At 45.2% G+C, this 22,067-nt stretch overlaps 4 non-coding genes and 4 pseudogenes across 4 annotated transcripts; all 8 read right to left on the bottom strand.

Moving 5' to 3' along the window:
* Nucleotides 1-14,039: 14,039 nt before the first annotated feature.
* Nucleotides 14,040-14,158, bottom strand: LOC114291534 (5S ribosomal RNA). The gene has a single exon (XR_003639427.1). It is a non-coding gene; the product is annotated as a 5S ribosomal RNA (ribosomal RNA).
* A 198-nt stretch (nt 14,159-14,356) lies between these two features.
* Nucleotides 14,357-14,475, bottom strand: LOC145812381 (5S ribosomal RNA; annotated as a pseudogene).
* Nucleotides 14,476-14,789: 314 nt separating this feature from the next.
* LOC114291400 (5S ribosomal RNA) lies at nt 14,790-14,908 on the bottom strand (annotated as a pseudogene).
* Nucleotides 14,909-15,065: 157 nt separating this feature from the next.
* Nucleotides 15,066-15,184, bottom strand: LOC114291364 (5S ribosomal RNA). Its single transcript, XR_003639392.1, has one exon. It is a non-coding gene; the product is annotated as a 5S ribosomal RNA (ribosomal RNA).
* A 197-nt stretch (nt 15,185-15,381) lies between these two features.
* Nucleotides 15,382-15,500, bottom strand: LOC114291461 (5S ribosomal RNA). The gene has a single exon (XR_014355787.1). It is a non-coding gene; the product is annotated as a 5S ribosomal RNA (ribosomal RNA).
* Nucleotides 15,501-15,689: 189 nt separating this feature from the next.
* On the bottom strand, nt 15,690-15,808 carry LOC114291536 (5S ribosomal RNA; annotated as a pseudogene).
* Nucleotides 15,809-16,003: 195 nt separating this feature from the next.
* LOC114291448 (5S ribosomal RNA) lies at nt 16,004-16,122 on the bottom strand. The gene has a single exon (XR_014355586.1). It is a non-coding gene; the product is annotated as a 5S ribosomal RNA (ribosomal RNA).
* Nucleotides 16,123-16,304: 182 nt separating this feature from the next.
* Nucleotides 16,305-16,423, bottom strand: LOC145812374 (5S ribosomal RNA; annotated as a pseudogene).
* Nucleotides 16,424-22,067: the final 5,644 nt, after the last annotated feature.

Genomic DNA, 22,067 nt, shown 5'->3' with positions numbered 1-22,067 from the left:
AGAGTTATGGACTCGTGTCCAGCATATTTAGCTCGCGACTATTTCTCTTGATGGCGTCTAGTTGATGCTCCGGATGAAGGATGGTAGTACAGCTGGATGTGCAATTTGTCTACGGACCACATCGCTTGGCGCTGCCCTCGGCTCAATCTGCCGGTAATGAGTTACAGCATGACCCGTCAGCCCGGGATCCAGTTGATTGGCTTGACACACTACGTCTTCTATTTCCCGTTCTGGTTCCGGCGCCAGTTCGGACATGATCAGACTTGCCCAGAAGAGGGGATTGAGTACTCTGCTACATTTCCGGTTCGAGGCGCGCAGCTAGCTCGGTATGCCGCAGCTTGGAGGACGAGAGAACTTTTGGCCCCCGCTCCTACTTTCAGCTACACCCTCTCTGATGAGTGCTTAGATTGGCTCAATGAAAAGGCACAGATCGGGCCCAGCTTGGCATCAGAGGCTTCGACCGGCTCTGGGAGGGGACGCAGGAACACCTGACTATGCCCTGGATTTATTTGCTTTTAATCAAAACTTTCAAGCTTTCTTTATGAATGTAATGAAAAGCAACTTCAATTTTGTATTCAAGAGTAGGAGAACTCTATGTTGAAATCAATGTAATTGAAGGTTGTGGGTACTGAAAATTTTCCATTCGGTCCAAAAATGGTCTAAGTTGTAAAAAGATTAATTTGAACAAAATCAACTTTTATTAAAAAATTTCAAAACCATTTTCGATATGGATCAGAACTGGACACGCCTGAGATCTATCATTGAGATGCACAACCCCGGATCCCAGCAACTGGAAAGTTGCCCCTAGTCTGAATTGCACTGCACCGGAGATCACGACCGAGCTCTAGAATGCTGAATAGACAAAGATGACCAAGGCGATCACATGGACAAAGTTTATCGGGGAAGTGTTTATGGCTGGACTTTAGGATGAAGTTGCCTACGTATCCCAAAGATGGGAATCAAGCCTTACGTAGTTCGGCTTAGGTTCACTCGTGTATTAACCCTCACCTTTTACGCTCTAACTTTTGCCAAGGCCACCCTTTCTGGGTTTTCAACCTTGTGAGCTCAGTTTTTATAATTTCAAATTTTTTGTGCTCTAACTTTTGCCTAGGTCGCCCTTTTGGGTTTTTGGCCTAGCGAGCCTCTCAAGGAAAATATTTCTTCAACTTGTCCATGTTGATCGGTTGGGAGAACTCTAGGCCATCTAGGTCCATCAGAACGGCAACTCCACCCGACCAGGTAGACTTGATGATGTAAAATCTAGTCCAATTAGGTCTGAACTTGCCCCTAGGGTCGTGGATGGGAGCTCGGTTGTCTTTGAGCACCAAATCTCCTTCCTTCAAATTCCTGGACTTAACTTTCTTGTTGAAAACCCTGGCAATTCGTCGTTGATAACCTTGAACATGGTACAGTGCTTTTAGCCTTCTCTCATCAAAGAGCATGAGTTCCTCGAATCTGCTCTGCTACCAATCTGCCTCAGCTATCTGACACTCAGCCAGTACTCGTAATGACAGAACTTCAATTTCGATTGGTAGATCGGCCTCCATCCCATAAACCAATGAAAACGGAGTCGCTCCAATAGAAGTTCTAATTGACGTCCAGTAGCCCCACAGAGCAAATGGTAGCTTATCTGGCCAGTCCCGGTAGGTTTCCACCATCTTCTGCAAAATGTGTTTGAAGTTCTTGTTGGCGGCCTCGACTGCTCTGTTGGTCTGTGGCCGATACGTAGATGACTTGTGAAAAGCCACATTATATTTTTCCAACAAGTCGATCACTTCCTTTTTGTAGTGGGAACCATTATCTGAAATGATCTCGTTCGGGACCCCATAGCGACAGATGATGTTGTTGCTGATGAACTTCACAACATGTGAAGCCTTCAATACCGCATAAGATTGGGCCTCAACCCACTTTGTGAAATAGTCTATCGCGACCAGAATGAACTCATGCCCATTGGATCCCTTTGGAGTGACAGCCCCGATCACATCAATCGCCCAGACGGAAAATGGCCATGGTGAAGTCATGTTGTACAGCTTCGACGGCGGAATGTTCATGCGATTTGCATGGATCTGGCATTTGTGGCATCGTTGGACAAAGACAATACAATCCTCCTCCATGGTGGACCAGTAGTAACCCTGTCTAAGGATTTTCCGGGCTAGCATCACCTCGTTCATATGCGCTCCGCACTCTCCTCTATGGATGGCCTCCATTTGGTGCTTGGACTCTTCGGCATCAACACACAACTTATGCATCCCGAGATGACCTCTCTTGTATAGCTTCCCTCCACAGACGATGAACTGAGCAGCCATTCTTCGGATTGCCCTCTTGTCTTTGGCATTTGTCACTGGTGGGTATGCCTCTTTCTCTAAGAAGTTCCAGACATCGTAATACCAGGGGTTCTCATCTTGAACCTCATCTATGGGAGCAATCAACTCATAGGCCGGCACAAATTTCTAGTCAATGATGATCGGACACATCCGGACTCCAAAAGGGATGTCTATCATAGAAGATAGGGTTGCTAGTGAATCTGCGAATCTCTTGTTCTCTCTTAACAGATGAGCGAAGTTCAGCTTCTCAAATCGAGGAATCAACAAGTCCAAGGTCTGGTGGTATATTCTCATCTTTTCTTCTTCGACTTTCCAATCTCCTTTAGCTTGAGATACAACAAAGTTCGAGTCCCCAATGACATCCAACCGTTTTGACCCTAGTTCCAGAGCTGCTTCTAATCCAGCAATACACGCCTCATACTCTGCCTCATTGTTCGAGACATTGAATCGGAGTTTGAATGCTAGAGGTATACGGGAATTGTCAGGCGCTATCAGCAACACCCCTATCCCATACCCATATTAGTTTGACGCTCCGTCAAAGTACATCATCCAAAACTCTTCTTCTACATGCAGGATGGCCTCGTCTGGGAATAGATACTCAACTGCTTCATCCCCTTCAACTATGTGATCGGCTAGGAATTTTGCTACCGCTCTCCCCTTCACTGACTTGCGCGTCACATACTTCAGATCGAATTTGGAAAGCAGAAGCAACCAACGAGCTAGCCTACCCGTAAGTGCCGGTTTCTCGAAGAGATATTTGATGGGATCTAATCTTGAAACCAACATTACAGAGTGCGCAAATAGGTAGTACCGCAGCTTCCTAGTAGCCCACACCAAGGCCAGACAAGCCTTCTCTAGCGGTGTGTAGCGGGTCTCGTATTCCAGCATCTTCTTGCCCAGGTAGTAGATAGCTCTCTCCACCTTGTCCTCAGACTCCTGTGCAAGCATGCAGCCCATTGTAGTTTCAATTACTGAAAGGTACAAAATCAACGGTTTCCCCGGCTCAGGCAGTGACAACATGGGTGGGTTCAATAAATATTGCTTGATCTGTTCAAAAGCAACTTGGCATCGGCCGTCCCATTGGAATTTCTTTCCTTTCTTCAGGAGGCCAAAGAGTGGTTCACAAGTGAAGGTTAATTTAGAAATAAACCATCATATGAATTACACTTTACCAAGAAAGCCTCGCACCTCCTTTTTAGTCCTCGGTGGTGGCATTTCTAAGATGGCCTTGATTTTGGAAGGGTCAACTTCGATACCTCTCTGTGTAATCAAGAACCCCAGCATTTTCCCTACTGTAACACCAAACGTACATTTTTGAGGATTCAGCCACAATCAAAATTCCCTGATCCTTTGGAAAAACTTTTATAAGGCGGTTTAGTGGCCCTCTCTTTCTTTGGGCTTGACAATCATGTCGTCCATGTACACCTCAACGTCCTTGTGGATCATGTCGTGCAATATTGTGGTCGTAGCCCGTTGATATGTAGCTCCAGCATTCTTCAGCCCAAACGGCGTCACTCTATTACAGTAGGTCCCCCACGGGGTGGTAAAAGCAGTCTTCTCCCGAGGTGCCATTACAATCTGGTTGTAGCCTGAAAAGCCATCCATAAATGAGAGCAATGCATGCCCCGCTGTGAAGTCCACTAACTCATCGATATACGGCAGAGGAAAGTCGTCCTTCGGACTGGCTTTGTTCAAATCTCTGAAATCCACACATACCCGGATTCTGCCATCCTTCTTTGGCACTAGAACGATGTTGGCCAACCAAGTTGGGTATTCAGATACCAGTAGGAACCCTGCGTCAATTTGCTTGGTGACCTCTTCTTTGATCTTGATAGCCCAATCCGGGCAGATCCTTCTGAGTTTCTGGTTAACAGGTCGGGCCTCTAGGTCAAGAGGGATCTGGTGCTGTACAATCTCAGGATCGATTCGAGGCATGTCTTGGTAGGACCACGCGAAAACAACTTTGAAATCTTTTAATAAAGTGACTAAGCGCTCGCGCTCCTCCGAAGACAGCGTGGACCCGATCTGGACCAGTCACGGGTCGTTCTCAGTACCAACATTAATTTGGATGATTTCATCAACCAGCTGTTTTACAAACCTCTCTTGCTCCTGATCTAGAAAATATTTCAAAATCGGAGGAATTTCTTCCTCGTCGTTTTCATCGAAGTTTTGAAAGTCTAAATTAATGCAATAAATCAAAGGCACAGAAAAATACTCAAGGGCCACAGCCATTCCATTCTCATTAATCACTTCCAAGTCACCTGATTCCTCTATTACAACAAACTCAAAGGAAAAAGAAAAAGACGACCTAGACAGGACTGTGGCATCCGGGTTGTCACCCCAGGAATACCGGACTCAAACTCAGACTCAGATGAACCGGAACCTGATTCTGACTCTACAGACTCGGTGGAATCAGATTCTGGCTCACTACCTGACCAGGTGCTGCTTGATAAGAATCCCTCCTCGTATTGCCAGACGAGGGAGGATGCGATGGACGCATCCAAAATGCTTGAAGATAGGCTCGCAGCCGTTTCATTCCCAATCATGGACACTGAGAGGTCATCCCCCAAGCACTCATGTACGATCGGAGGATCTAATAGTAGACAAGCCAGTGCTACCCCCATTTCAATCTCGGTGCTCTCGGAATCCACTTCCTTACACTTCTAAACCTCAGCTGATGGGTCTGTCTGCTCCTCAGCAACATCATCCCCAGACAATTGTAAATCGAAGAAGATCTCAAAACCCGGCAGGCGTCTCTCCTCGGCATTCAACCATGGCTCTGGGAACCCGCAGAATGGAAAGTCTTTCCCCTCCCGGACGAAGCGTCCGTTCAGGGTGCCTTGGATAGGCCGATGCATCAACTCAAAATGCCTTCCGGCCTGCTTAGCTCTAGCTCTCCCAGCCATTTCGTTGCCTTTCCTTACCCAGTCCTCTTTGGTGGGCAGATAGCCTAAACCAAAGGTATGCGGGTTGTGTGACACTTCGGCCGATACTGCAATGCCCTTCCGGCCACTTTTTTCTAGTCCCATCCCGAGGATATGCTGGAACTTGTTCATGAGGTACACTGACTGTGCACTGACATACAACCCTTCATCAACAGCCAAAATGCTCTGTACGACCCAGGCCTCAGCTAGGGTAAATCCTGATAGGAACACATCCTCCGTGCCATGCTTGATTTTCAAAACCGGTGTAGACACTTATGGCGAAGGATGGATTGACGAATTCCCAAAAACAATAGCCACTCCCTACCCGTGGGGGTATTTTAACATCTAATGCAGGGTGGAAGAGACCGCCTTCACCTGGTGCAGCCACGGCCGCCCCAAGAGTAGGTTGAAAGTTGCAGGAACGTCCAAGACATGAAAGTCAATCTCTTGCTGTCCTGGACCAACTTGAGTTTGAAACTGCACGGTCCCCGTCACCTCTCTGCTTGTATTGTCATATGCCCGTATTACTTGGGCAGTTGGCACAAAGTCCGTGGGCTTCAACCCGACTGCATATGCCGTCCTCGACGGACACACGTTAATGGCGGATCCCATGTCGACAAGAACTACCGGTACCCATTTGTCTCTACACTCCACAGAGATGCAGAGCGGTTTGTTATGGTTTGCGCCCTCAGGCGGCAGTTTCTTGTTAGAAAAGGTCAACGTCGGGGAAGCTCCTCCCGGAAAAACCAATCCTACCAGTTGCTCAGGCGTGGTATCTATTGAAAGTTTGGCTTTGTCCATAGTAGAAAGGACAGCTTGTCTATGTACTCTTGAAGCCATAAGCAGTCCCCAGATGGAGTTGTCTACCTGTATCTTCTTCAGCTATTTCAGCACAGCCTCCTCTTCGAGCAATTTTTCCTTCTACTTGTCTGCCTCCTTGTCCTTTCCGGATGCTTCTGGTTGATCTAAGGGTGCGGGCTTGAAATACCGCCCGCTCCTAGTCATGTGATCAACTTCGCCAATGTACTAGGTATCATCCAGCTAGTTACTCCCCCAGTCATCGTCAGTGTTGGCAAGACATAGATCATCATCTACCCACCACATGCCATCGGCAGCCGACAGACACCTATTCGGCTTCGTTACAACTATTCCTGTGCCCACAGCACCTTCCATTCCTCTGCCCGCCGCACGCTCTGCTCCTGTTTACACAGCATGTGCTGTCCCCGCAGGGGCCTTGGCCTTTCTGGCCCTCTCAGAATCCTCGATCCCTTCTCGTTCAGACTGCTTCAACGCAGCTTGCTGTTCAACATCTCCTATATTCAAATTGCCCGGATTTTGAGCGAAATTCTTAACACCGGCGCTCTCCGGCAATGCAGACTAATTCCCAGCCCTTCCGGTTACAGCTGATGTTCCCGTCCCTGACGGACCCTGCTCTAGCTGAGGCTGTTCAACAACATCTGGCTGGTCGTCAAGCCATCCAGTAGACTCCGCTGCCCTATCCAAATCAAACCAGCTGACTGTCACGTCTCTCGAATCTTGCTCATTGAAAAACTGTAGGTTATCAATGTTTTTTTCTAGTTCTGCCAGGTCATCCAGCCCCTAATTAAGTCCATCCTCCCGTACTACACAAATCTCTGCCTCCACTGGCAATTCCACATTCGGCCTAGCCTGGCCTGCTGATGTAATGTAACCGCTCGGGTTGTACATGAAGCTTGTAGACCTCTCAGGCTCTGTATTTACATTCTCATTTGCCTCCACATTCGACCCACTTCTATCTTCGATAGCTACCACCACCGTTTCTGGTTGGGTTTGGGAGATGGCCAACACGCACAAGTCAGTGCTGTCAGGAATGAACACCTCCGGCTTGGGTAGGTGAGAAGGGGTGATATATATACTAGGGTCGTATGACACAACCCCTATTTGGATCAAATTGATGCGTTTGGGAAGGGGACCTTGGTTATGTGGTGGGAGGGGGTTGGTTGTGACATTCGGTTTCTCCGGAGGCACGATCACCCTATTGTCAACGAGATCCTAAATCTTGTGACGCAATCTATAACACTGGTTGGTGTCATGACCATGCTGTTGGTGAAATGCGCAGTATTTAGCTGGGTTGTAGGAGGGGGGAAGTTTTTCTGGCAATGGCCACGGCTCTAGGGGCTTCAAGTGCCCTTTTCTGATCAAAACCCCCAGAGCCTTGGACAGAGGCATGTATAGTGGGGTAAAGGTTCTTTGGCCTCTGGGTGGAAACTTGGTTGTTTGTGAACTACTTCAGGACGCATCGGTGAATGGTGTAGCTGAAAGGGTTCTTGGGGTGGTGGTGGTGGTAACCATACTCACATCTGAAGCTCTGGAAGCTGCAGCACTGCTTGTGCCTGCATTCGTACTGCGGTTGAATGCCCTCTCGGGTTGTTCTCTCTCATGATCAATGAGGCCTTGCTTCATAGCGTCCTCGATCTGCACCCCTATCTCATGTAAATCTGCAAAGGTGGGGAGGGAGAGAACGATCATCCTCTGCATAAGCTTGGGCTGGAGGTTGCACACAACCATCCGAATCTGATCTTTGTCGACAGGCCTGATGGTCATCGTCGAGGCGTTGGCCCTCCATCGGGTCATGAAATCGGAGAAGCTCTCCTTCGGCTCTTGCCTAGTATTCTCGAGATCACGAGTTGTGACCTTGATCTGAGTATTATAGGAGTATTGAGCCACAAAGGCCTCAGCCATCTCATCCCAGTTCCTCTTAACAGAGTCTTCCAGTTTTGCATACCAAATAGCCGCTACACCTGACAGGGTCCGGCCAAACAGAGAAAGTTTCTGCAATCTAGAGAGGCCCATCGGCCTTAGTATGTCCAAGAACAGCCGCAAATGCACCATACGATCTCCAGACCCGTCAAAACGGTCTATGTACGACATTTTAAATCAGTCTGGCAGCGTCACGGCCGAGTCGGTGTATCCGTCCTCTATATCTGGAATGAATTTCACACCCTGAGATTTCTTGAATAGCTTTTCAAACTTGCTCACTTTCAATGCTGTGGGGTTCACCTCAAACTCAAAGGATGAATTCGGTAGGTTGGTAGGTGTTTTGGATAGCTGGGGTAGGATTGGGGGCGGAGCCGGCCCTGTCGAAACGTCCGTATCTTCCTGGACATTTGGTGTCTCCCCGAGTATTGGAACTCTTGGTGAGGGAGGAACTTGGTGTGAAGCAGATGCTCTAGTTTGCTGCTGTAACCTGACGATTAATTCTGCCTGTTGGGCCATGACCTCGGCCTGTTGCTTGGCAAATTCTGCTTGACGGGCAGCATCCTGCTGCATAGTTCTCATACTTTCCTGGAGCTGACGCATCATCTCCTCTATGCCTACTATATCGCGCTGATCTATCTGTACAACCGGTATATCTGACCCTACAGTAGAAACTAAGACCTCAGCCTGACTGTCCACTGATGGGGTAGACCACTGATTTGACGACCGTTGTACCGATGCACTGCGCCCTTTTGACCTCCGTTTGGTAACCGGGGGTAAAGAAAGGAACACTGCTTGTCCGTCTATCAAATCCCCAGATCGATTAAGTTTACGACCTCTAACCCAGAGAGCTCGGGGGATATTTGCCTGGTCGGATGCAATGGTGCTAAACTACCTTGCAAAAAGATAAATAAAGCATAATAAGGAAATAATGAACAGAAAAAAAAAAGACAGCATAACGGCTTAAATTAATACAACACACAGTTTGGTAAACACAAGCTGAATGAACCGTCCTCAACCATTGATCACTGTTCCCAAATCACTGCCCCAAATCTGAATCTGATACCCGCAGATATAACTGATTCCCAAGTACTGATGCCCGCAGGCCTGATACCCAAACTTGTAGACTGATACGTGCATTCCTGTAGAGGCTAACTCTAAAAGCACATAACAAGCAAATGAGAGCCAAAACACCTCTATGTTGGGGTAGGGTTTCCCTGTCCTATTTTGTCAAGAGGTAGGGTTTCACTATGCACACAGCAATTTCAAACAACCTGTAATCGGGTAAGCAACCTGTCCTAGCTTGGAATAGTCACTATGGATTTCGATATGCACTAGGTTGAATGGTCAAAAAGGGTGCCCTGGTAAAAACCGAGGTTTGTGTTCCCGTCATGGCAGAGCCCGCAACCGGTCAGCCTTATGGCATGCTTCTCAAAGCAAGCCTCCGGCAAACTGTTCAGGAATAGCATACGGCAAACACGGTGTCCTAGGCGCACCAATGCAAATGCAATGCAAAGAGACACGTAAGTGTAATCAAAACAAGATATCATGAGTTCGAGTCAAGTTCTCTAAATCCCCAGCAGAGTTGCTAGAAACTGTAGACGTGCCCGAACGTCCCGGGCTACACGCGCGAAACGGTACGAAAATCCCATTTTGTTCATTGGGCTGCTACAGTTTGGACTCAAATGTCACGGTTCTGAATCTAATCCCGCAAAGTGCAATGCGAGACTGATAAATCACCAAAGAGTCCAAATCCGGCAAATCATTTTGGAAAACTGATTTTTAAGAAAGAAGTGCCAAACATGGACTGCTTTGCCAGATACAGACTCGCCACCTAAATATTTTATTTTGGGGAGTTTAGGAAACCCTGACTCGTTGCCTAAGGCCACGTGTCCTTCATCACCAAAGTTGCCTCGGCTCGGGAACTTGGGTACGTTTGGGGAAGGTCATCTATGAGCACCCCCGCTCGCCCGATCAAAGATCGGCCTATACTAAACATGATATTTTGTTTTTGAAAACATATGTGTTCTTATTCTGGTTTATTGGCTGGAATTTACTATGTGATGCGCACAGCACACAAGTATAGACTAGATCACCTAAATTGGAACAAAACATTTCATGTTGGTTTATTTGAAAATGGTTTGAAAATGCTACTCACAAGTAGGCTAAGACATGGATTTGCCACCCTCAACTGGGCTTAGAAAACATGATTTTGCCACTTTCAAGTGGGCTTAAAACTCGCATTTCAATTAATTGTTCCAATTCAAGTAATCCAACCTTCACCCACAGGCATTCAGGCAATTATATCACGTAATCAAATAGCCTCATGGCAAGCATGCTATCATGGCAACACTCACACTCATGCAAGGATGCTAAAGCATAAACACTCACTGAGTATTTCGAGCAAAAAGAAAAACTAGTTAGTAATCAATGCATGATCCTAGTTCATGTTAAGATGGCTAATGCAATGCATACAAAATGCAACTAGAAGTAGGCTCGACTATTCTAAAATGTCATGTGAAATGCAACAATTGATACATGTATTCAACTTGGTATTGAAATACAATGCGGTTTGTATGATGCGCCGAGCCCGGTGCATGCAAGACAGACAAATGATGCAAACATGCATAGCATAAGGATGCTAATTGAAAATGACCCTAAACTAACCATCAAAAGCAGGTAAGTAAAAGGGAGAAAGACGTGGGTTGGAAGACATTCACACACTCATGCACACTTGTTACAAAATCCACCCGCTCGACGGAGGGTCCGAAAGAATAATACAAATTGCCTAATTAACTAACTAACTAGCTAATTAATTATTACACAACACTTAACTAATTAAACAAATTAATTAAGCTACTAAAGCGGTAAAGAGGCCTTGGAAAGAGGGACAAATGCATGCATGCTCGGCTCCACTCGAAAATCTGTTGCCATGCTGATGCTGCCTCTATTTACACTGCTCTGCACCTCTGAAAACTGTGTAAGTCTGAAGGATGCTTCTGAATCACCTTCTAGGTGCTTTGAGAGGCCATCGGCCAAGTGGAAAGGCCATCGTCCAAGGGGAACTAGTCATCGACCAATAATGGAGCCCTCGGCCATAAATTGGTAGCCGACCAGCACTGAAGATGGCCGACTGGCCATCTCTCCCTGCAGAATGCCGTTTGTTGCAGCAGAGGACAATTAGAGCATGACAATGCATTTTCAAGGCAATGTGTGCACAAACACCCTCCTTATAATGTCATGAACTCAAGGGAGTATGGTTCTCGACCCTCGGGCCATCTATCACACATTTCAATGCATGACGGCCAAAGGAGCAGAGTGTGCAAATCAATGTGGAATGAATGCGACAAAAAAAAAAACATATGAATGCCTAGAACTCTATCATGCTGAATCAAGAGCGTCGGCAACTAAGGATTGAGGCAGGTTTCGTCACTTCAAGTACGAACATTCCTCGCTCCTCGTGTTTGGTTTGACACCCCAAACCAAACACAATACAGTGCATGCAACCAAGTACAATGCAACATGGAAATGCAAGGCGATGCAACCTGAGCATGACAAATGCCATGCAATGCAACCTAACATGTAAACAACATGGTATGCAATAAATATGTAATACTACTATGCATCCTAGATATGCAAACATACAATGTGATAAGCAATGATACCAACAATAAGTATGCAACAACATGCAATGCGATAGGCGTACAACAATACACAAACCGCATGATCCATGGACTTACATTGAAGATGGATATCCCTCAACCATACCAAAACAGTGGCCAAAATGATGAAGTGATGAATGAAATGCACAATGAGCATGCACACGCAATGGTCCAAGAGTTAAGGCATAAGGTCACTACACTCAAACATGAGTGAGGGGTGACAATCATGATAGTATGGTGACACCATAAGCTCTGAAATTATGTTAAGAGTGATGCCAAATCAAACACATAACACAAGCAAGGCATGCTAATGGACTTCAAGTTCAAAGCTAGCCAAGGTACTTGAACCATGGCCGTATCAACCAAGCCCCAAAGCACCAAGGTGACCGACAGTAGTCCCAAGGCAGTCCAAAACAAGGCTAGAACATGCATGGGATAAGGCCAAAACATGCTAGAAAGGTGAGCACAAAACAAGACGCATACAAGGCAAAAAGGGGCAATTGCACTACACCTATTATAACCAAACATGGCATGACTTAGGCCAATAAAATCAGAGTTATGGCATGTTAGAATGAGCCCAAAAACCCACTTAGATGGCATCCCAAAGGCCTAAGTATGATGGCATGCACAATGACCTATTCTTAAGGCATGAAACATAAACTATCCAAAGCATGGAATAGGTGATAAATGCAAGTGTGTGACCATGAAACAAGGACTAAAATTACATTTCACATGATGCCAAATCATGAAAATACTTCAAGTAACACATGCTAATGAACTCAAGGCACAAAGCTTACAAGCTAGAATGAACCAAGGCTATGCAAAACAATGCATGCATGACCAAGACAACACCGAACAGAGTTTAATCATGGTAAAACATTAGGGAAAGCTCCTTGGAGTCGAGCCAAAACTTGCAAGAATAGTGGTCCAAACACAAGATGCATGTTATGCAAACATGCAAGATTACTCTACAAGTATGTGAAGCATGCAAGATGTCGTCAAACCAACATGGAGTAGAGTTAAGGAAGGTCCTAAAAGCCACTAAAAAGTGTTGAAATAGAACCGAGACATGCTAAGTAAACATGCTACTCTTCTAAGCCAACAACACAAGCATATGAGACATAAGGAGAGAGGGGTGTCCCCCTCCTATACAAGACTCCAAAACCACTTCTCCACCACTGAAATGATCCCAAAGCTCAAAAGTAAAGGCGCAAAACAAGGCCAAACAAGGCTTGAGAGGGGGTAGACAACCCCCAACCAAAAAGTGACCTTAAGCAACCATAACAAGCATACAAAATAAGAACTTTTTGTAGTTTAGAGTCAAGCTTGAAACAATATAGAAGTATGTGTAAAAGCTTAAGCAAGAATGGGGTATCTAAAGTTTAGAATCTCACCTTTGAAGAACAACTTCAAGAACACAAGACCGGCAACTCTCTCTGATCAAAACCAGCTCAAGAACTTTAAAACCAACCTCCTAGTACCTCAGCACACAAGGATGGTGTAACTCTAGGTGTTCTAGTGCAAAAGTATGGACAAAATGCACTTTAGAACACAAATGCACACACAAATGTAGAGAGAGGGACATATAGAGATAGATAGATATATAAATTCTCCTTAGATTTTTTCTAACCCCTGAGAAGGGAGGAGGTGCTCCCTTCTTATAGGAATCCAATTCCAAGGCTTCTTGAAGAAGCTAACACAAGGTGAAAATCCCTCCATACACGTGTATGGAGGGAATGAAATATGCATGCCAGTTGTGACAGCTGGCATAAAATATCTGCCAAAAGCAGATGGAAAGGGGTCGGCGGAAAAATATGGCCGATTGACCAACAAAGGTGGCCGGTCGACCAAAAACAGTGCCGATCGGCCAGCACCTTTGGCCGATGGCAAGAAAAAGGGGCCGATGGCTTCATGCCTTGGCCGATGGGTTGAGGAAATGGCCAACAAGCCACCCCCTTCCGTTAAAATAAAAAACACAAGTGCTTGGTCCACAACCAAGCACAAAACAGTCAAGTTGAGAGATCTTGAGGCAAGTCGCGGGGCCGAGACCTCCGGGAACTCAAAACGAACACGAGCATAGATGATCATTGAGTGTTAATACGATGACGTCCAAGTCTTGAGGACGGTCAAAAACGGGGTGTCTGACTGCGGAGTTCTGAGGGGATCCAGTGCATTAGTGCTGGTATGAATGCACCCGAAGCTTAACCACGACTTTATTGTTTTAAGCAGTTGACAGACAAAAAATGAAATTGAATAGAATAGGATAATCTGGAAATGGTTTAAAAGCGCAAAATTTGTCGAAAAGGAGGCGCAGGTGATAGAATGGGCTAAAAATTGGACAGGTTGTCCGGGGAAGGGTGAAAAATAAAAAAATAAAAAAAAATGGGGCAAAAGGGTTGCAACACGAGGACTTCCCAGGGAGTTAACCATCCTAGTACTGCTCTCGCCCTAGCACGCTTAACTCTGAAGTTCTGATGGGATTCGGTGCATTAGTGCTGGTATGATTGCACCCGAAGATTAACCACGACTTGATTGTTATAAGTAGTAGACGGACTAAAAATGAAATTGAATGGAATAGTATAATCTGAAAATGGTTTCAAAGCGAGAAATTTGTCGAAAAGGAGGTGAAGGCGATTGAAGGGGCTAAAAATCGGACAGGTTGTCTGGGGAATGGTGAAAACAAAAACAGAGAAGGAAAAAAAGGGCAAAAGGTGTACAACACGAGGACTTCCTAGGGGGACAACCATTCTAGCACTACTCTCGCCCTAGCACGCTTAACTGCGGTGTTTTGATGGGATCCGGTGCATTAGTGCTGGTACGATCACACCCGAAGATTAACCACAACTTTATTGTTTTAAGCAGTAGACAAACAAAAAATGAAATTGAATGTAATAGGATAATCTGGAAATGGTTTAAATCGAGATATTTGTCAAAATGGAGGCGAAGGCAGTTGAATGGACAAAAAATCGGAAAGGTATTAGACGGACTAAAAATGAAATTGAATGGAATAGAATAATCTGAAAGTGGTTTCAAAGCGAGAAATTTGCAGAAAATGAGGCGAAGGCGATTGAAGGGGCTAAAATCGGACAGGTTGTCTGGGGAATGGTGAAAAAAAAAAAAAGAGAAGAAAAAAAAGGGCAAAAGGTGTGCAACACGAGGAATTCTCAACGGGTCAACCATCCAAGCACTACTCTCACCCAAGCACGCTTAACTACGGTGTTCTGATGGGATCCGGTGCACTAGTGCAGGTACGATCGCACCCGGAGATTAACCGCGACTTTATTGTTCTAAGCAGTAGACAGACAAACAATGAAATTGAATGTAATAGGATAATCTAGAAATGGTTTAAAAGTGAGATATTTGTCGAAAGGAGGCAAAGGCGATTGAATGGGCTAAAAATCGGACATGTTGTCCGGGAAGGGTTGCAACACGAGGACTTCCCAGGGGGTCACCCATCCAAGTACAACTCTCGCCCTAACACGCTTAACTGCGCTGTTCTCATGGGATCCGGTGCGTTAGTGCTGGTATGAGCGCACCCGAAGATTAACCACGACTTTATTGTTCTAAGCAGTAGATGGACTAAAAAAGAAATTCAATGGAATAGTATAATCTGAAAATGGTTTCAAAGCGAGAAATTTGTCGAAAAGGAGGCGAAGACGATTGAAGGGGTTAAAAATCGGACAGGTTGTCTGGGGAATGGTGAAAAAAAAATAGAGAAGAAAAAAAAGGGCAAAAGGTGTACAACACGAGGACTTCCCAGCGGGTCAACCATCCTAGCACTACTCTCGCCCAAGCACGCTTAACTGCGGTGTTCTGATGGGATCCGGTGCATTAGTGCTGGTACGATCGCACCCAAAGATTAACCGCGACTTTATTCTTTTAAGTAGTAGACGAACAAAAAATGAAATTGAATGTAATAGGATAATCTGGAAATGGTTTTAAACCGAGATATTTGTCGAAAAGGAGGCAAAGGCAATTGAATAGGCTAAAAATCGGACAGGTTGTCTGGGGAATGGTTAAAAAAAAAAAAAAAAAGAGCAAAAGGTGTGCAACACGAGGACTTCCCAGGGGGCCACCCATGCTAGTACCACTCTTGCCCAAGTACGCCTAACTGCGGAGTTTTGAGGGGATCCGGTGCATTAGTGCTGGTATGAACGCTCCCGAAGCTTAACCACGACTTTCTTGTTTTAAGCAGTAGATAGACAAAAAAATGAAATTGAATGGAATAGGATAATTTGGAAATGCTTTAAAACCGAGATATTTGTCGAAAAGGAGGTGAAGACGATTAAATGGGTTAAAAATCGCACAGGTTGTCGGGGGAAGGGTAAAATAAAAAAATAAAAATAGGGGGGCAAAAGGGGTGCAACACGAGGACTTCCCAGGGGGTCACCCATACTAGTACTACTCTCGCCGAAGCACGCTTAACTGCGGAGTTGTGATGGGATCCGGTGCATTAGTGCTGGTATGATCGCACCTAAAGATTAACCGCGACTTTATTGTTTTAAGTAGAAGACGGACAAAAAACGAAATTGAATGGAATAGTATAATCTGCAAATGGTTTAAAAGTGAGAAATTTGTCGAAAAGGAGACGAAGGCGATTTAATGTGCTAAAAATCGGACAGGTTGTCAGGGGAAGGGTGAAAAAAAAAACGGTAATGGGGATGCAACACAAGGACTTCCGAGGGGGTCAACCATCCTAGCACTACTCTCGCCCAAGCATGCCTAACTGCAGTGTTCTGATGGGATCCGGTGCATTAGTGCTGGTATGATCGCACTCGAAGATTAACCGCGACTTTATTGTTTTATTTAGTAGACAGACAAAAAATGAATGCAAATAGGGCTAATCTATCATGCAAAACATGATAGATTATAACAAGTCCCAAAACATGCATATTTCCAGCTTATAACAAGTCCCAAAAATGAATGCAAATAGGGCTAATCTATCATGCAAAAATGGCCCTAAAAGAGAGACTAAACACAAAGGGACAGCAACTGGCCCCAAATGGTGATGAGCCCCTCAACAAAGTTGTAGAGGGGATGAAAATAAGACCCTTTACAGTTTACATCAAGCCACGAAAATTATCACAAGTGAGGCTAAACTATCATGCAAGAAAAAGGCCTAAAAGGGGGATAAAGAGACAAGTGATAGTAGGAGACCTCAAACAGTAAGAGGTCCTCAATCAAACATGAACGGGAGCTCAAAATATGACCATTTACAGTTTGGGTCGGAGCCCAAAAATGCTTGCAAGTATGGCTTATAGATGAAGCAAGAAAAGACTAGAAAAGGGAAAAGAACTCACCCTTGTAGAGCAGTAAACCAGCAGCTCTTGGACCAACTTTCTGAGCTCTCAACCTCTTCAAATGGCCTCCAAGTTGCTGGAATGGAGTGTAGAGGTGTGGTGCTATGGGTTGTAGTGCAAAGGGTGCAGGAACCTTAGGGTTTGGAGGGTTGAATGAGAGAGATATAGAGGGTGTATGTATCAAAGCCTCAGCTGGTTTTTGTAACCCTTCAAAATGGTGGTGGAGGGCTGGTTATATAGAGGGAGAGAGGCTATGGAAAGGGGGGGAAAAACAAATTCAAATTCCCCCCCCCCCAAAAGGCAGCCCCTCGGACAGTGGGTTGAGTGGAGAATAGCTGGCACAGCTGGCATCCATTCAATCTGTAGAATACTCCGGAAGGTCGTCGGCTAGCAAAATTGGTCGGTCGGCTACTTTAACTAGCCAGTCGGAAATCTATTTGGCCGGTCGGCCATCTGTTCTGGCCGGTCGGCCATCTATTCGGTCGGTCGGCCATCTGTTCTGGCCGGTCGGCAGGAAAAATCTGCTCTGCAGGTCCAACTTCAAACGAGCATAACTTCTTCATATGAACTCCTTTTCAGGTCAATCTTCTGTCAAAATTGAAGCCCCGGAAGTAAGATTTCCAATGGAACCAGCCTTGCATCAAAATTGAAGCCCCGGAAGTAAGATTTCCAATGGAACCAGCCTTGCATCAAAGAGTTATGCTTGTTTTGGTGAAGGCTGCTCAGTTTCGATCCAACCGGGATGATGCCCAACTTCAACCATTCATATCTCCGCCATCCGGACTCGGATTTAAGAGATTCTTGAATACAAAATGAAGCCCCAGAAGTGAGCTTTCCGAAGGTGGTGGCCCCATAGCTAAAATCCAAGTATGCAGATTAATAAGCCCGATTCAGCGAGGATCAGCGAGGACTGCTCGACTCCCTTCTACCCGGATTCATGCCTTTCTTCTCCTCCAACTTGGTTTCTTCTCTCTTCCCCTCCTTTCTTCAACTTCAAACCCCTAAGAAAGGTGTTTTGAAAGATTTTTCAAAGATTTCATCTCTCTTTCATTCATTTCCACTTTGTCCCTGCTCGGTTTACCGAAAAGCGCAACGTTTGACAAAATGCGAGCCTCGGAACATCGCAGAAACTTTATTTCAAAAAAGTTTTGAAAGAGAGGGTTTTAAGGTCTAAAAACCATCCAAAATAGCTTTGGTCCAAAATGGGGTGTGAAGTTGAGATTTGTCTCTCTCCTTGCCGAAGAAACTGAACCTTTGCCCTGCACACCTTTCTCCACCAAGTAAACCATCAGTAACGCCCAAGTCTTGAGGGTGGTCAAAAATGGGGTGTCTACAATTGCCCCTCTTTGACAGAACTCGGAAGTCATAAGACTGACGGGAGTGAATGTCAAAGCCCAAAGACGACCTATTTTTGACAAGGCCGAAGACTTGGACAAACAAACAAAATACATATGAAAGAATGGTTGTGCCCACAGGCTGCCTACGTATCCCTTTGCAAGGAATCAAACCAGCGTAGTTTAGGGGCAGGATGCAAATGATATGCAGGAAGACTTTGATAATTGGACTTATACGCTACGCGAAGCCGGTTTGAACATTGGACTTATATGCTACGCAAAGCCGGTTTGTAATTGGACTTATACGCTTTCGCGAAGCCAGTTTGTAATTGGAATTATACGCTTTTGCGAAGCCGGTTTGATAATTCAAAACAATGCAAGTGGAATGTGCGTGACAACGCAAGTGAAGAGGTGTGCATGACAATGCAACCTAAGATGAATTCCAAACACACTGAAATCGTGTGGGGAAAAGGGACAGGGAGAAACATAGGGACATATCTCGGTGTTTCGGAATGGTGTGAGCATTGGAACGTATTTTGAATGCTTTTAACCGAAGAGGGAGAAACATAGGGACGTATCCCGGTGTTTCGAAAGAAGGGAGAAACATAGGGACGTATCCCGGTGTTTCGAAATGGTGTGAGCATTGGAACGTATTCTGAACGCTTTTAACTGAAGAGAGAGAAACATAGGGACGTATCCAAAAGGTTAGGGATGTATCCCAAAGATTAGGGACTTATCCCAAGGGTTAGGGACGTATCCCAGAGATTAGGGACGTATCCCAAAGATTAGGGACGTATCCCGGTGTTACGAACAAGGAGGAGAAACATAGGGACGTATCCCAGTGTTTCGACAAAGGAGAAGAAACATAGGGATGTATCCCGGTGTTTCGGAGGGGAGGAGAAACATAGGGACATATCCCGTTGTTTCGGAATGGAAAGAGAAACATAGGGACGTATCCCGTTGTTTCGGAATGGAAAGAGAAACATAGGGACGTATCCCAGTGTTTCGAAGAGAAGGAAAAAACATAGGGCCGCATCCCGTTGTTTCGGAATGGAAGAAGAAACATAGGGACGCATCCCGGTGCTTTGGAAAGGTAAGAGAAACATAGGGACGTATCCCGGTGTTTCGGAAAAGAAGGAGAAAAGGAAACGTAGGGACGTATCCCGGTGTTTCGAAAGGAGGGAGAAACATCAGGACATGGGGACGTATCCCGGTGTTTCAGAAAGGTATAAGAAACAAAAGGACGTATCCCAGTGTTTACAAACAGAGGAGCGCGCAAAACAATGCAATGCAGGTGCACAAGACAGTGCGATAAAATGCATTTTCTATGCAAGTATGGGGGCATTTTCCATGCAACATTGAAAGCATATTCTATGCAGAAACATAACGACGCGCGGCACGCATGCAACCGAAGTGTATATGAAAGTTCACATTCTATGCAATGGAAGGGCATCAAACATGTACTCTGGTGCCTCCGATTTACCTTTCGGAGGACTTGGCAACACAACTCTGCTCGAAAAAGGGACACCCTGTTTTACATTGGCGAGAGATAACATCTGCTGCTGCTTTAATTGCCATTCTGACTTGAAGCAGGCTTAAGCTTGGAGTAGAGGCACACTCATTCTTCGGAGCACTGACAAGGCCTGAAGAGGTACATCTGGAGCATAATCACGGAGTTTTTCGAAGTTGAAGCACACTCAGATACCCGATATTTTCCTCTTTTGCTTTTGTTTTGTAGTCTGGAACCCATATAGCTTCAAATAGGTCCTGGTTTTACTGTTCTGACATGACTTGGGTTGAACCCTGCAGTTTTATGAAAGAACAAATCTTCTTTTCCACAAACGTGAAGAATGGCACAGCACTCTAAGCAGAAAGCGATTTTATTTTTGAAGTTAAGAAATGAGTTCTTAACCGGGTATTGAGCCAATGACTGAATACAGCGCACTACGACTCAACAACGGAAAACAAAAGGTAAACAACCTAAACACATCGAGACACGCTCGGAACGACTCAAAGCAAGAATCGAGACAAACAAAACAAAAGACACGACACACAGACGTGCACAGGGAGCCTGTTTCACCGGGTATTGTTTCCCACCCTTTCTCATTTGTGATCCTCACATCACTCGGCCCTCAAGCTCTATTTTTCTGAAAAAGCCCTTTTCTCACTTTTTCTCTCATCGCACATCTCTCTATTATTCAATCTCTCATTTTTTTCAATCCCACCCCTGGGTGGTTGATGGATAAACAGGAAGTCATGGGCCCTTGCCCCTGGTATTCTACCAGCTTTTGATTCTTGTTCACAACAGTGAATTCCTCCCACAGAGGGGGTTGCGCTACAACTGGGTATGTAGCAAATCTGTAGCTGACATCAGTTGATGATGCTCTGCTGGGAAGTTCAGACATGATCAGATCTGTCCAGATGAGGGAGTGGAATATCTCACCCCATTCCAGTTCGTGCTTCGCACTTGTCTTGATACCTCGTCGCTTGGAGGATGAGAGAGCTTTCAGCCCTTTGTTGTTGACTTCAGTTGTGCCCTTTCTGGCAAGTAGAGTGCCCTTTCTAGCAAATGCATTGACAACAGGGAAAAGAGAGGAAGCCTGACTCAACTGTGCCCTTAGTTCATTATTTTGACCATTTTTTGTTTTGATTTTCTACTAAAACAATTTTGACCAACATGAGAGTTAGATTAACACACTTGTTCGATTTTTGATTTGAAATCATGCAAGTCAGGCTATGAGCACTGAAAATTTTCCTTTTTTGGGTCCAAGGAATGGTCCAGTTTTTGGAAAAGATGGAACAATTTTCAAGAAAATTAGTCAACCTCAGTAAAAATTCTCAAAAACTATTTTTGCAAACGGCCGATGCTTAACAAGCGCGGAACTTACTCTTGAGACGTACAACCTCGGATCTGGACGAAAATTGCCCCTAGTTTGAATGGCACAGCAATGCATTGAATGGCAACGGAAAGTTGCCCCTTGTGTGAATGGCACTGCAGCGCATTATAATCAGTCCTCGAAGCGATGATTGCAGCCGAACTCTCGGATACAGAGAAGGCAAAGATTATCAGAACCATTACATGGACATGATCAAATTTGAAGTGTTTTAGGGCTGGACTTCAGAATGAAGTTGCCTATGTATCCCAAGGATGGGAATCAAGCCATAGGTAGTTCGGGGTTAAGGTACACTCGGGTATTAACCTCTCCTTTTTAGGCTCTAACTTTTGCCAAGGCGCCCGTTGCGGGTTTTCGACCTTGCGAGCTTTGTTCTTCTTTTTTTTCAATTTTTGTATCTTTTCATTCTCTTTCATTCTTTTTTCTTTTTTTTTTTAATTTTTTTCCTTTTCTCTTTTTTTTCTTTTATTCTTGTTGTTATTTTCTTTTCCCTTTTTTTTTTTTTTGTTCTTTTCTCTTGCTCTAACTTTTGCCTAGGTCGCCCTTTTGGGTTTTCGGCCCAGCGAGCCTCTCAAAGGGTAAAAGTGTAACAAGTCCATGCCAAATGGTTTTAGGGTTTTGCAGCCATCCGTATCTAGGAGAGTGGCCGTTGCATTGATTTACGGATGGATCCATCTTCAGCTCTTCGAGCATATTGGACATTTTTCCCCCTAGTTCGAGGGGTGCTTTTGTTCTAGCTTCGCAAGCCTCTTCTGATGAAATCTGATCTTCTTGATCTGACTTTCTTGCCTCTTGTTCGAGGGCTGCTTTGAATCTGGCCACACAGGCCTCACATGGCGGTTGACCGTTGAACGTTCTGAATGGGTTCAAGCTTCGAAAACAAATGGATTGAA

This window comes from Camellia sinensis, chromosome 14 (assembly GCF_055761805.1).
Source record: "Camellia sinensis isolate YWXY chromosome 14, ASM5576180v1, whole genome shotgun sequence".
Lineage (NCBI taxonomy): Eukaryota > Viridiplantae > Streptophyta > Magnoliopsida > Ericales > Theaceae > Camellia > Camellia sinensis.
Note: the sequence above shows the minus strand (reverse complement) of the source record. Positions and strands in the feature narration are given on the sequence as shown.